The sequence below is a fragment of the Engraulis encrasicolus genome, chromosome 9 (genome assembly GCF_034702125.1).
Source record: "Engraulis encrasicolus isolate BLACKSEA-1 chromosome 9, IST_EnEncr_1.0, whole genome shotgun sequence".
Classification (NCBI taxonomy): Eukaryota; Metazoa; Chordata; class Actinopteri; order Clupeiformes; family Engraulidae; genus Engraulis; species Engraulis encrasicolus.
Genome location: NC_085865.1, coordinates 17,444,701 through 17,459,099, shown reverse-complemented (window position 1 = coordinate 17,459,099; position 14,399 = coordinate 17,444,701).

Below are 14,399 nucleotides of genomic sequence, written 5' to 3'. Positions count from 1 at the left end.
GAAGGTCGCTACCGTGGAATAGCAGCACGACAGAGAGAATCTTTAGACCCCGACGCGGAGCGGAGGGGTCTTGTTCTCTCTGAAGTGCTGCTATTCCACAAAGCGACCGACTCACCGAAAGTTAACCCGCTTATTATATGGATATACTTAAATGATTCACACATGGCGGGGACATTTCTTTAGGCCTATTTAATGTTAAGTCTATTATAGTTTTTAATGTTAAAAGATTGTTGCTGCGCAAAACAAAACAGTGCCGTTGTGGAACACCGCTAGGCAACAGCTAGGTAGCCAGGACAACAGGTGTTGTCTATCACAGCAGCTGATTAGAGTCTTGTTGAAAAGTCGCTTTAGCAGTGAAAAGTCTTGTTGCCATTGACAGCGGTCTGTTATAGACCAACCCGTCCGTTATCGAAAAATAACAGACGTGCGAACGTTGGGGAGCCCCGTTGAAATGAATGGAGCATTCGACCGATGACGTCACACCATATAATAAACAAATATAACAGTCATGCAGCTTTGCAATATCTTGCTTGATACTAGCACTAGTAGATACTAGTGGTCCAAGGCAGCAAGGAATTGATATTGTGTTGCAAAAGAGCAAATTTGCCTAAATATAGCAGTTTGACCATCAGTCTGTCCTGAGACTGAAGTCTGTGTAAGTGGATCGACTGAATACACAACCTGCTTATATATTCCTTCTGTTTGTTCTCCCAATACAGGTGATTTCACTAATTACCTCATCAACCTGGCTTAAGTGGTAATTAGGCTCAGCTGGTTCATTATATTGGCTGGGGCAAATGTGTCACGCAGTTTGTCCACCTCTGTTTTAAGACAATGGCAAACCTAGATTCAAAAGCTACAATCCAGTGCCACAGATTTCAAATTACCTGGTTTTACCTGTCCAATGGGGCACCTAAGTCTCCACCCCTTCCGGGCGGCTTATGGGGCTGGCAACGCAAAAACTTTTGACTGGGCTGTAATGGACTGATCAAAGCTATTTTCCGACCCACCTCGCATTTCCCCGTCGATCACACATATGCTGTGCCTCAGAATTAATAACAACCTTGGTGCTTGGTGACTTCACTTGGCAAGCGATTTTTTAGTTGTGTGTGTGCAAAAATATACAATTATTTGGACTACACAACAGACGTCGCATGTCCGACGTGCAGCCACTTAAGCCGCAGTGCAGCGGTAGGGTTGGCTGTGCCTCGGTTCACGTCAGATATGCGAGGCGCACGTGTAGTCTCTAACATAGTTTTGCACAAAAGCTAAAATAACGTTTCTTGCGTGTCGAAAATGAGTGGTCTTACGACGCAAATCCAAACCTTTCAAATTCACTGTCATCATATGTGAAATCCGGAGCACATGCCAAACGGGATGAGGATTTAGCTTGACTCGCTCCATTAACTCTTATTCAAAATTTGGAGAGCTCCAGCCCCACGGATCGGCAGTAGAAGGGCGTGACTTAGGTGCCCCATTGCCCTAACTGGAAAGGTAAAACTAGGTATGTCATTTGGAATTTGTATGTCATTCAGCTTTGGAATCCAGGTTGCCCATCACCATCACCATTAGTTTGTATTTTCATGGGTCTGGTGGACCCGGTAGAATTCATCTAAATTTCAACATATTTTACACAGAGTGATTTTACTGTGCATAGAACATTTTTATCACACAGCTGAGACAATATGTTTTTATTGGGTAGCTTTATGCAGCAAAATGTCCATTTCTATTCCAAGATTCTGACTATCACCATTATTTTCTATTTTCATGGGGCTGGTGGCCCCGGTAGACTTCATCCAAATTTCAAAATATTTTACACAGTGTGTTTTTACTGGGTGTAGAACATTTTTACTATAGGGCCAAGGCAATATCTTTTCATAGGGGGAATCTGATGCACCCTAACCACCATCATATTCTTAGTATTCATTATGACTGGGAAAAATTGCACTTTTCATACATGAAACTGGGATCTTGGCCATTTTGAATGTCAAGAAATTGCCATTTTTAGCTGCAAAAGGGACTGTATTTGGGCCATACTATAAAATATTTGTTTATTACTTAGCAAACTTTCATGAAAAGATCAAATTTGGCAATAGGCAGCCCAGTTTCAATGAGCAGCATAGTTGCAGTACCTTTTTTGACCGTTTCCTGCACAGTGTACCTTTTTTTAAGAGTTTTTAGAGAAATTGAGAAATTAATCTTTCTCATTTGCACTTGAAGAGGTACCCTCATTTTGTATCTTGCTTTGATCATTACATGTGCAATGAAAAAATAAAGGCAACTAATTCTTCAACTTTATCGCGTGTAACTTTATTGTAGTTGGTCTTATCAACAGGAACCAACTTACAACTGACGAACTTGGCTGACATGCATATTGGTAGATGCGTGTGCCTTGAGGTGTTTTCTAGCTTGATCTGAACTGATAAGGACAACAATGAATGTTTAATTAATTAAGGTATATTGATTTTATGATTGACTTTTATTATGTTTGATGTTCATGTGGCTTGACAAGTATTGTCTTAATACAGTTAATTAGATGTGTTGAACAATCCAAACAATATTTTGTTGTGGGAACATAAATATATTATGGAAAGTATTTCCATCCAATTTGATTATGCTACCATAGCAAGATGTTGCTTTGTTGAGTCTATCAATGTAAATACTGCTGTAACTACCCCATGAAGTTGGTTCATCCAGACCTAAACCAAATATGTTGGAGCAACATGTAAAAGTTATGATGGATTAACCCTTTCTATTAAGGTTGAAATAACCTTTAAAAGTTATGTTGGCTGTACCCCTTGTACTTAGGTCACAGTTACACTTACATGTTATGTTGATCCAACATATTGACCTTAATGTGACTCAACAAAAACATTTCTTGCTAAGGTAGCATAATCAAATTGGATGGAAATACTTTCCATAATTTTTTTATGTTCCGCCAACAAATAATTTGTTTCAGTGTGGGATTGAAACAAACATCAATATCCACAAAGCAACAGCCTAAGTCAAGAGAGACACTTAAATACATGCGTATAGACATATACACACACCACACCAAGGTTGGCACCAGTCACGGGCCAATTACAAGTTGAGTTCAGCATTGATGGGTAAAATACATCAATTTGACGGGTAAGGAATTTTACCTCAACTCATGCTTTAAGGGGGCCCTTTTGAAAATGACATGTCACATCTCAGGAGGCATTCCCTATGTGCAAATACAATAAATAAATGCTAATTTTCCTCAAAATAATAAACACTGTGATGTGTAATTGCACGACTACGCCACTGGGGGAATTCCGCCTTCCCCGGAATTAACCTTGATTTCAACCTTGATTTCAGTAAACAAGGCAACACAGGTTCACTAGGAAGGACAGAGACAGGGTTAAGGGGAACCATAAAAATATCTCTTTTCGTTTATTATTACTGCACAAAGGTCTTCATAAAACACTGAATTCCACCGCTCAGGAATCAGTCACGTGCTTCTTAACCAGCTGACTGCCATATCCCATGGAGTGCATTCTCGAACACCCAGAGACTAGGGAACGAACTGGCAAAACGCCATGAATACATAAAAACTGCCGCCTGCCTAGAGTACTCATTGCTTTCCTTTTAAATAGACTTCAAAAGGCTGTCAATTGGTGCGCACCTGTCACCTGACGCACCTGCAAATTGAAGGCATAAGCTTCCATCATGCCACACCAACAAATACCTAGTTTCGACCAACACAATGCCGGTGCTATTTCCATGCCGGTTTCGTATCTACCACCGCTTCTACGCTTTTCAACCAATACACGACTGGTGCTGGAGCTAAAAAAAACTGGCATCGCCGGCTGTGACAATCTACTGGGCCCAGAATTAGGCATCGCAAATGATTTGCAGACCTGTGGAACTGCACTCCACCCAACATTTTATTTCTTTAACCCTCCTGTTATCCTCAGCTTTAGGTTACATCCGTGATCCTTGGGGTTATTTTGACCTCAGCCACTTAAATGTCTACAAAATCAGTAGAAGCAAAAACTTTTGCACATTTTTATGCCTCAGATATTTACTGTTGCTTTGTTGGGGACATAAAAAAGCCCTTTAGATAAGTCCTAGCACTCCCACACCCAGCCCACACACCAAAAAAACTAATGCATGACTAGGCGAAAATGTGCAACAACTACCTAAAAGTTGCCTTGAATTAGTTTTGGCCCACATCCACATCATACATATTGTTAGTTATAAGAGCCCTAAATAAAGCAAAATGTTCCGTTCTAAATAACTTATGTTCATGTATTTGGCATAATGTAGACAGAAAGGAACATGTATTAGCAGAATATGGATGTTTCATTTATGTTTAATGAACTTAAAATAATCTGGGGTCAAATTGAGCACTTTTTTCTCATTGACCCCATATTTAAAGTTCCACTTGGCTACATTGGCATCCAGGATGTTCACAGGCAGATGGGGAGGTTATTGTTGAAACCATAAGTTGCATGATGCGAAGGATCAATAATAATAAATAATAATAATACTTTCGTTTTATATAGCGCCTTTCAAAACACCCAAGGACGCTTCACAGAGTGTTGTGTTGGAAAGTGTGAGTGTGTGTGCGCGTCAGTGTGTGAGCATGTGTTTGAATGTATGTAAGTGAAAGTGCTTGTGGGACTAGCAGCCATAAGCCTCCAGGAAGAGATGTGTCTTAAGGTGTTGCTTAAACATGGCCAGTGAAGGGGCATTCTGGATGTGGTCAGGCAGATTGTTCCAAAGAATGGGAGCAGCAACATGGAAGGCTCTGTCACAATGTAGAGTGGCAGTCAAAGTTAGTGGCCATTTGCATGGATGGTGCCTCAGTAATGACACATACATACACATACACGATTACATGTTCATGTGCGCGTGCACACACACACGCACACACACAAAAGAGCCATGCCCTCATGGGCTGTCAAGGTCAGATGAGGTGAGGGTGGCAACAGGTCAGTGCTTTGCTTTGCTTCTCTTTGTTCTCTCCTCTCCTCTCTTCTTATCTCCTGTGCTTCTCTCTCCTCACCAAATGCCTTCTCTTCTCCTCACCTCTCTTGACACCTTTAGGGTGGGGGCAGAGTTTTTCGTCAGAGCTCCTTTCAGTCAGGTGACAGGACATGTTGAAAGGTGGAATGGTGAAAATTAGCACTTTTACACAAATTAATGTGTGTGTGTGTGTGTGTGTGTGTGTGTGTGTGTGTGTGTGTGTGTGTGTGTGTGTGTGTGTGTGTGTGTGTGTGTGTTCGCGTGCGTGCGCGCGCGAGTGTGTGTGTGTATGGACATACCATGAGTACACCACAATTGAGTGCCAGTTATGCTGAGTTATTCATCAAGCTGGTCCCTTTCATGTGCACAAACAAAAATGCAATGGGTTGATGAAAAAAAAACAAAATTAATCGACCATTTTTGTACAAATGTAATTTAAGTGAACCTTAGAAGAAATACCTTTCTTTATAGGGGAATAAACAACTTTGATCATGTTCATCTATCATGAAAATATCACCAAAATGCGTTGACAATAAATGTGCATGATGATCTTCTCGTTCATCAAAAAAACATGAGATGATTCAATCACTTTATTATTTCCACAGTCTGAGCGAAAAAATAATTGGAAATGACTTTTTAACTTCCACCTCAATTACTTTCGCAGATGTTTGCAATTTAACATTTTGGAAGAAAATGCTACAAATCCATCAAATCCCAAGGAGAATAATTACACCTTGACGACCGCATTGAACCAGTCTACTCATGCAGGTATGAAATCAATACGAAGTGCTGCTCAAAAACAAATGAGCCTTCCTTTTGTTCTTCTTGAACAATCAAAGAGAAATTAATTGCGATGCCAGCACTGTACTTTAGACTAATGAAGCAACTTTGATGCGTGCTGTTTTACATAATGCATAACGGCGGTGCTAATGGCACATTCATTTTCCACTTCAGCTCTGTCAGATCTAAACTCCTCAAACTGTTGCACTGTCTTCACATAATGACCAGAGGTTAATCCCCCGTAAATTATCTCCCTGAGACATGACCCAGATAAGACAATTTTTTCAATCCCATTTTGAGTTGCCAAGATGGGTGACTATGTCAACTGGCCATTATCTCTCCAATGCTCTGTCTTACATGAGTTAGAGCACAGTATGCATTTGTGATGATCTGGTATGCATGCACTCTGCCATAACAGCTAAGCCTATCACATGGTTGATTTAGCCGCTTTCTAAAGAGGTGACCTTTCCAATATGTGTAATGTAATTTTGATTTATTTCAGATATGCACGAGAAAAATAACACAACGTAGCATAATAGTAATATAATAAACAGTAATTAACCTTTTATTGAACAATGCACTTTATGTCTGTGGTATATAATGTTGTTGTTTATATGTGCTTATGTCTTGCAGCACGCTAAATCGCCCCCATTTGGGAACAATAATGTTGAAAAGCTATAGCAATTAAACAATCAAGTCAACAAGAAGCAGAAACACAGCTTATCACACCTGAAAATGCAGTTGAATTTCTGTTTGCTCTTTTATTTAAACAAAGAACATGCACATATTTCTTCTCTGCAAACACTAACAGAGCTCATATATGAACAAATAAACAATTTGATATAGAAGATGATGATGATGAGAATTGGTGTGCAACATCTCATTCTCAATTTTTTCAGGTCAACAAATTGCATGACATTCGTTTGAAAACCTATTTAGCTTGAGGTAAGTTGTGTTGCCATGCACATATGTGTATGTGTGTGTGTGTGTGTATGTGTGTGTGTGTGTGTGTGTGTGTGTGTGTGTGTGTGTGTGTGTGTGTGTGTGTGTGTGTGTGTGCGTGTACGCATCTGTGCGTGCGTGCGTGTGTGTGTGTGTTATTTTCCTTCTCAACACATGTGAATGCACACACTATATACACATGAAAAGAATGTGTGGATGTGAGCTGAAAGAAAGAGAGTGAGAGATAGATGAAAGCAAATCTCTTGTTTTTGCCAGATTGTCTATTTTTAGGGGGCATCTTCAGAATTTCCCGCCATACGTAATGTAACCTACATCTGAAAAGAATACACACACAGACCCCTTAATCATACTCTCTCTCTCTTTCTCTCTCTCTGCTTCTCTTCTTTCTAACTATCCCACTCTCTTTTTCACTCCCCATCTATATCCCTGTCTGTCTATGCACCTCTCTCTCTCTCTCTCTCTCTCTCTCTCTCTCTCTCTCTCTCTCTCTCTCTCTAATATATTATGACGTGTTTGCAGCTATTGTTTGTTGGTACTTCTGCCTCTCCTCAATTCGGACATGTATCCCTTGAGAATCACTTTAGCGGGCCCTCGATCACTTCCAGAGCAATGGAAAGTGATTATTATTTTTCACCCGTGTTAAATAAAACCAGAAACAAAAACAAAACACACACACACTCACACACACACACTAACTGTGTACTACTGCTGCAAAACAATTGCCCAAGCTAGGACAAATAAAAGCTACTTGACTTGACTTGACACACACGCACGCACGCACGCACGCACACGCACACACACACACACACACACACACACACACACACACACACACACACACACACACACACACACACACACACACACACAAATTATTGCACCAACAACCTTCACTTACATTTCCACTGGCAATGTTTGGATGTGTCACTCGGGCTTTGTAAGCAGATGCTGTGCTACTGTCTGCCGTTTAGGGACTCACCTGATGGAGATGCTGCACTCTGTAGAAACTATCTGCCCATGAATATAGGCTACTATGCATACGTCTATTTATACCTGTATAGCGGGCAGCCGTGGCCAAGTGGTTAGAGAATTGGTCTTTCAATCTAGGAGTTGCGGGTTCGAATCCCCCTTGACCTCTCCCCACATCTCCATCAATGCCTGAAGTGCCCTTGAGCAAGGCACCTAACCCCACAATGCTCCAGGGACTTTAACCAATACCCTGAAAAATAATAACTGTAAGTTGCTTTGAATAAATGAAAGCATCAGCTTAATGTAATGTAATATAGTTGATGTATACTTACATGTGATGTCACTGCTCTGTGCGTATCTGTAGGACCTTGACATTGCATACCTGCCAACCTTTAAAAAAAAAATTGAGTAGCAACTTATCGCGGCGCGGCATTTCACGGCGCAACAACTTGGCATGGCAAAGCAACGGGGTCGCCGGCAGGCCCATCTGAGAGGCTACTTTGTTTTGCATAGTCTGCCCTACACCTAGGGTTGCCAAATGTCAACAGGGAAGATATGAGACACTTCATTCAGGCAGGGGGGTCCTCCCCCAGAAAAAAATGCTTTTCTTAGATGCAATTTCCTGCATTTTAATGCATTTTAGCCTAACATCCTGTGTATCTGGCAAATAGTTTATCTTGCTCTTCACAGTACTTTGAACTACCATAATTTATTAACCCTGTGAGACCTGAACCATGAAAGCAATGAGAGAAAATTCTATTTTTTTGGAATTTGCTTCAATATTGGTCCCTTATAAGAAATGTAAAAAAAAAAATCAAAATTTTGTTAAGGTCACTGAGATATTTAACACACAGAGGACTGAATGCCCTTCAGAGGGCAATTTGACATGTCTCCAAAAACAAATCTGTAACTATGTGAGTTTTTGTCATTGAAACATATAAGTCACACCATTAGAAACCTCAGACCTTCCAGATTTCAAATATATATATATATTAAATAAATTATATAGCTGGCCCAATTTAAAGAAAGTGAAAAGAAATCTTTGCATATTCTGTACTCTCTGCCTGTAGCAGCCACACCTATAGCTATTCACATGTAAAGTACCGGTGCTTGAGTGGCTATTCAGAGGTGACAACACGCCCCTTTCAGCTAGGCAAAACACAGTGTCCTGCCACAGGACAAAGAGAGTGACAGGGGGGGGGGTGCTATCAGAGCACATGGAGATTGACAGGGGGGTGTGGGCCATTAGAGGTTTTTCACACCTATCTCATTAGTATTCAAATGAGACAGGCAGTGGCATGACATAGACTTTCTTTTTTGCATTTTGTATGAAAACAACAAAACATTTCTGAATGCCCTTTTTACTTTTATGCAGCCAACACATTTGTTTACAAGATTCAAACTTCAAAAGTCTTGGCTAGATATATTTACTGTGTGTTTTCTAGCACTTTTTGAAGACCTCTGAAACCTGTTTTTTTGTACAGTTGTGTTTATACTCAATTTAAATAAAACATGTTTGTATGACATCCAATTTTCTTTCAGATTATTTCTTGTCAGGCTTTTCAGAATACAACCATATATTCCACTTTTGCATAGATGCTTACTGTTAGTTGAAAATACTTGAAAATGTCAGGGTGGTGCAAGCAGCCTAAAAGCCTCTGAAAGGCCTTACACCTCAGAGGGTTAATGCATCATATATGATGCATCAGGCTTTAAAAGAATGAAAATTCCAATTTCATGACCATTGAAAAATGACTTTTAATGCATTTACAACTTTTTTTAATGTAGAAAAGTTGTCAGACAATTTAATTTGAGGATTATCTTTAAATATTTAGTGAGATCCTGCCATTTTTTAAGCCTATCCTTGTTTTAGCAGGACCATATTTTACATTTCCCACAGCCTGGTTGGGTAATTTTTAAAAATCTATGTAAAAAAATAGCTGATTGAATGCTTAACAACCTATTTATGAGTGTAATATAGATCATTATTCATTTTTGATGTGTAATTTGAATATATGGGTCCATTACTACAATTGGACCATTTCTCCATTCACTTCAATGCATTTTTTACGAGATCATAATTTCAACATTTTGCATTACATTTTCAAAATTGTAAGTAAAACCTGTTTCTTAAGGCTATATCTTTGTCTTGAAGTAAAACAACTTGTGTGTTTTGTTAAACGATCGTCGTGGTATGCTTTGTAAGTTTCCCTATGGGCGAAATGCATTGATGGCTGACTTCCTGCCACCGCCGGATGGTGCTTATTTGTTTCATCAGTTTTAGCACGATCTCTCTGCAACACGGTGTAAAAATATAAACTCTTCCTTGATTAATTGCACAAAGCAAGTGTTCAAATTAAAGGATGTAGAGTTATATTTCGGAAATTTGTACACAAACCTTTTGCAATTTGACGATATCTCAGCGTCGGTCAGGGAAACCGCTTCTACTCCATTTTTGCATTTTTCGCCGAGCTGTGATCAACTTGTTGTTGACCGCTGCTCTCTTGTGGCGGTTTCCGTGTACTGCAGGACGTTTGGAAATGACACGCAGGATGTTTTTGAGATCCATTTTTTTTGTGTGTCAGCGTGGAGAGGGCTTTGAATTTGATGCATCAAATATGATGCGTCCGGCGCGATAGGGTTAAACTTTCATGGAAGATGTTTTTTTTTGTTTCACACCATAACACCAATAAAATGCTATGATATAGTGTGCTGGAATTCAGGCCTCTAAATTAACTTTATTGATCACCAGCCAATATGGCTGTTAATCTTACTAGTCAAACATACCACCAGTTTGGCTAGTAAGTGGCTATTAAGTTATCCTATGTACCAGCCAAACAGAGCATTTGGTCACTTGGGGGGTGTTAAGGAGCTGGAATTGAGTATGAAATTGAAGCATTTGCTGATTATTTTTTTGGCTGTAGAAGGTACATGTAGGAAAATGTATAATTTGATTATATAATACCGAGGCATTTCAGTGATTTTATGAACAAAAAGTTGAATTGTAATGATTCTTACATCATCTCCCCCAATATTAATAAATGGTGATGTTGTCACCTACTGTGAAGAAGCATCAGCAGTAGAGAAAAAGATAAAGACAAGTGTTATCTAAGCTAGGATAATATCAGGTTAATATTATTACTTTGGGGGCTAACATCAAAATCACACTTTCAGCATTCATTCAGTACAAAATGCGTCATGTAGTGGCTCTACTGAGGGACGGGGGCTATGGCCAATGCTCTTGGAACTTCCACGGTAACTTTTGAGGGGCATCGCTTCTTTTTTTTTAAACTTCTCTGCATAATAGTAGGCCTGTACTGTAAACTGAGGAGAGTGAATGGGTAGATGTGGTAAAGTGGGACAGATTGGTGGTGGGTCTGATCATTTGGGAAATAGGCCTGGAACTGACACATTTACAGAATTTAGATACTGATATATGTTTAGACTCAGGGATGACCGGAGCACACAACATACTATTCAAGGTTTTTTATTTTTTGGTGCACTAAGTGACAACGTTTCGACGAACCTCTTTTTGACTCTGAAGAAGACGCAGGTGCGTCAAAACGTCAGTCACTTTGTGCACCAAAAAATAAAAAACCTCGAATAGTATGTTGTGTTCTCCGGTCATCCCTGGGTAGTCACTGAGAAGTAGTCCAGTCTTTCTTCATTCTATGGTCTGGACTGGGAGCACCACGGGCTGAAGCGCAAGACATCCTTCCTTTAACTGGTATATGTTTGTAGTTATGTACATTAGGGTGCATCAGTTGCCCCCTATGAAAAGATATTGCCTTGGCCCTATAGTAAAAATGTTCTACACCCAGTAAAAACACATTGTGTAAAATATTTTGAAATTTGGATGAAGTCTACCGGGGCCACCAGCCCCATGAAAATACAAAATAATGGTGATAGTCAGAATCTTGGAATAGAAATGGACATTTTGCTGCATAAAGCTACCCAATAAAAAACCTATTGTCTCAGCTCTGTGATAAAAAGGTTCTATGCACAGTAAAATCACTCTGTGTAAAATATTTTGAAATTTGGATGAAGTCTACCGGGGCCACCAGCCCCATGAAAATAGAAAATAATGGTGATAGTCAAAATCTTGGATAGAAACAGGGCTGGACTGGCCATCTGGCATGGCGGGCATCTCCTGGTGAGCCCCGCACCCTCGTGGGCCCCATTTTTTTTTTTTACATTACTGAAAATAGGGGCCCATGAGGGTGCGGGGCCCACCGGTGAGTCAGTTCTGCGGCACTAATAATAATAATGAGGGGGCCCCCTTAAATCCAAAAGTGCCCGGTCCCTATTTATCGCCCAGTCCAGCCCTGAATAGAAATGGACATTTTGCTGCATATTGTCTCAGCTGTGTGATAAAAAAAATGTTCTATGCACAGTAAAATCACTCTGTGGAAAATGTGTTGAAATTTAGATTAATTCTACTGGGTCCACCAGGCCCATGAAAATACAAAAGAATGGTGATAGTGATGGGCAACCTGGATTCCAAAGTCCAGTGCCACATATTCCAAATATAGCCAATATAATGAACCAGCTGACCCACTGCCAGTATCAAGCAAGAGATTGCGAAGTTGTATGACTTTTGTGTGCTTCACCTGTGGGCCTACAGGATTGTACAGGTAGCTGTTAATACCTGGTGGAGCATCTGTACTAAAGCTGTGAATGCTCCTTGGAATGACCTGTGTTTTTTTTAAGAAATCCCTGCAGTAGTTCAATAGAGTACATACAATACAACTGTATGTGATGTTGGAAAGAGTGGCTTCCCAAAACCTGTACTTAAGAGGCTTCTAGGTATGTCATGGGTATCACCAGGTCCAGAGTCCATTGCCAAGGGCCTCTCAGGTAAGTTATGGTACTCATCTGATGGAGTAAAGTGAAATACTACCACAGGCGATGGGATAAAGAAGTAATGGCACTCTTCAATACAGTTGTATTGACTGCTTTGTAGCCTAGGCATTTCAAGGAACATTCACAGCTTTAGTACAGATGTTCCTCCATGAATTGTAGGCCCACAGGTGAAACACACAAATATAACAGTCATGCAGCTTTGCAATCTCTTGCTTGATACTAGCAGTGGTCCAAGGCAGCAAGGAATTGATATTGTGTTGCAAAAGAGCAAATTTGCCTAAATATAGCAGTTTGACCATCAGTCTGTCCTGAGACTGAAGTCTGTGTAAGTGGATCGACTGAATACACAACCTGCTTAGATATTCCTTCTGTTTGTGCTCCCAATACAGGTGATCTCACTAATTACCTCATCAACCTGGCTTAAGTGGTAATTAGTCTCAGCTGGTTCATTATATTGGCTGGGGCAAATGTGTCACGCGGTTTGTCCACCTCTGTTTTAAGACAATGGCAAACCTAGATTCAAAAGCTACAATCCAGTGCCACAGATTTCAAATTACCTGGTTTTACCTGTCCAATTGCCCTAACTGGAAAGGTAAAACTAGGTATGTCATTTGGAATATGTGGCCCTGGACTTCAGCTTTGGAATCCAGGTTGCCCATCACCATCACCATTATTTTGTATTTTCATGGGCCTGGTGGACCCAGTAGAATTAATCTAAATTTCAACACATTTTCCACAGAGTGATTTTACTGTGCATAGAACATTTTTATTGGGTAGCTTTATGCAGCAAAATGTCCATTTCTATTCCAAGATTCTCATCTAAATTTCAACATATTTTACACAGAGTGATTTTACTGTGCATAGAACATTTTTATTGGGTAGCTTTATGCAGCAAAATGTCCATTTCTATTCCAAGATTCTGACTATCACCATTATTTTGTATTTTCATGGGGCTGGTGGCCCCGGTAGACTTCATCCAAATTTCAAAATATTTTACACAGTGTGTTTTTACTGGGTGTAGAACATTTTTACTATAGGGCCAAGGCAATATCTTTTCATAGGGGGCATCTGATGCACCCTAATGTACATCAATGTGATGCTGTTGGACAGTGTGCTTTGCTCTATATGAACTTTAATGTGACCCAGAGGGTGTATTGAAGTGCATTGAATAAGCTGGAGGGAGAGCTACCGTGGAAGCTGTGGAAGGACACCCTACTGTACAGACAGCTGTCAGTTATAGTCTCAACAGAGGCTCCCAGCTGATCCTACTGTAGTTTACTTGATAGTAATGGAGTTTTTGACTGTGCTTTGGTCTATGGGAACTTGGCAATGCCACATCCTCCTCACAACAGTGGAAATTTGAAATGTCTGTTTTTTAGACTTTACAATGAAGTCAACACCACCATTTCTTATTATACATTCTGCCCATTAAGCCACAGATGGTGATTTTTCTTTTATAATACTTCAACATAATTTTCAATTCTTAATTTTCTCCGCTCTTTCAATTGCTGAGCTTCATATTATCTTGGCTTTCACTTTCTATGTCCTGCTCATTCTTAGGTTTGCTACGTACTGTGCTTTGTATGGTCATTAATTGTGGGCAATCCTTTTAAAAATGCTCTATGGAAATTAAATTCAGCATTATTTTAATTAGCCTGCTGTCGTACAGAACATGTAACGAGCATTAAAAATGCATGTATATCCATTTTCATGTGGAGTGCAGAGTCTGAATAAGCTTTTGTTAGCACGGATAAATGATTCACATGGTTGTTCTGCAGTAGACATACAACACACACGACACACACACACACACACACACACACACACACACA